We start from the raw sequence: 1,523 nt of genomic DNA, 5'->3' as shown, positions 1-1,523 counted from the left end.
CATTTTTCATAGATATAAAGTCAGACCACTCCACAAGCATATTCCCTTAGTGCAAAAAAGGTGAATATGAAATACGTCACAAGATCAGTGAAAAAGTGAGAAAGCACCTCATGTGCGCTACACCAGAGGAGCTACTGTCAGGTTCTCACCAGCATGCCAACATCTATCATCATCGGTTGCTTTCTCACTAAGAAACAAAAAGAATATGTGTCCAGTGAAAGGACAAAGGAAGAAAAAAGTTTTAGAAGTGAATGTATCCACAACAGAAACCCTGTGAACTAAACAGGACAATATATCCCAGAATTCAAATTTAGTTAAGTCTCACATTTGGCTTTGCCCTCTTTATTAACAATTGTGAGCTTACTCAATATTAAAAGCACAGCATTTTGCAAACCTTTTCAAAGTAGGCCAACATGTTTCATTGCCTCTGCATCTTTGTGGCAATTTCGTCAGGGCGTGAGGTTAACGTTTGCCTCACTGGATAGCTGAATTGTGTGTGCGGAGTGGCTAATAAACAAAGACACAAACAAGACAAACATTCACTGTAAAACCAACCAGATAATGTACTGTTGTATTGGTTTGCAACCAAAATAGACACAATCTAAAAATGTTATAATTACCACGTGGGAGCCAAGGGTGCACGTACCAGCTTCCACCGTTCCAGAAGAGTGTTTATTCAGCACAATTCCCTCTCGTTGCTTATTATATACCTGTGGAGATATATTGTTAATGAGGACATCATCATTTAATCGCACTGTCATTTCTATTTTAAGGGAACACTGCACTGCGCCCCTATTTAATCTGTAGGCTCAGTGATCGCACAAACATATTTTCTACTACACGTTTATGGGGAGTAAATTAATCCATGCTGTAAAGCTTCAGACCAACTTCTGCAAGACTTCATGCCACGTATACATACAAATTGTCCGTCTCTTAAGCAAAGTACGCACATAAGGGTAATATTCTAACACCCGAACGGTGCTTGCCCCTGTCAACATGCGTAAATGATTTCAAGAAGTCCAACTGCCAATTTCACAGTATGAACCATGTGCGCAATTTATTTAAAAATCTTTTAACACACGTGGACTGCTGAAAGACTCCCGTGCTGTGGTCCCAGTTTTCTGGTATAGATGCAAGGACAGGTTTCAAAACATCCATATACCTGTCGTTAAATTAAACTCCCTACTTTTAAAGCATTAACGCAGGTTAATAAACAAGCTCTCATCATAAAGCTCCCACTTGAGCAGGGATCCCTCTACCTTACTCTTACCGCATCTGCACATCTGAAGAGTGTTGTCTCGTTCCGGCGTGTAAATGAATGAAACGCCGGAACATTTAAAATGCCTTCGTCAGGCATGTTTACATCACGTGGCCCACGTGATCATTCACCAAACTCTTGCAAAATCCTTTCTCAATTGTGGGCGCCATCTTAAAATGTACAAATACAACTTCGACATACTGAAAAGAGCTCCCATTAAGTTCAGTGATGGTGCCAGGAGGAAACAAAAATACTGTTAGAACGG

At 40.3% G+C, this 1,523-nt stretch overlaps 1 long non-coding RNA gene across 1 annotated transcript; it reads right to left on the bottom strand.

Annotated features, from left to right (window-relative positions):
• Window positions 1–341: 341 nt before the first annotated feature.
• LOC146802400 (uncharacterized) lies at window positions 342–1,322 on the bottom strand. The gene is made up of 3 exons (XR_014967384.1): window positions 1,271–1,322; window positions 621–710; window positions 342–507 (listed from the first exon to the last, which is right to left on the bottom strand). It is a non-coding gene; the product is annotated as an uncharacterized LOC146802400 (long non-coding RNA).
• Between the last annotated feature and the right edge of the window lie 201 nt (window positions 1,323–1,523).

This window comes from Triturus cristatus, chromosome 8 (assembly GCF_964204655.1).
Source record: "Triturus cristatus chromosome 8, aTriCri1.1, whole genome shotgun sequence".
In the NCBI taxonomy this organism is placed as follows: Eukaryota; Metazoa; Chordata; class Amphibia; order Caudata; family Salamandridae; genus Triturus; species Triturus cristatus.
This window is presented reverse-complemented; position numbering and strand designations above follow the sequence as displayed.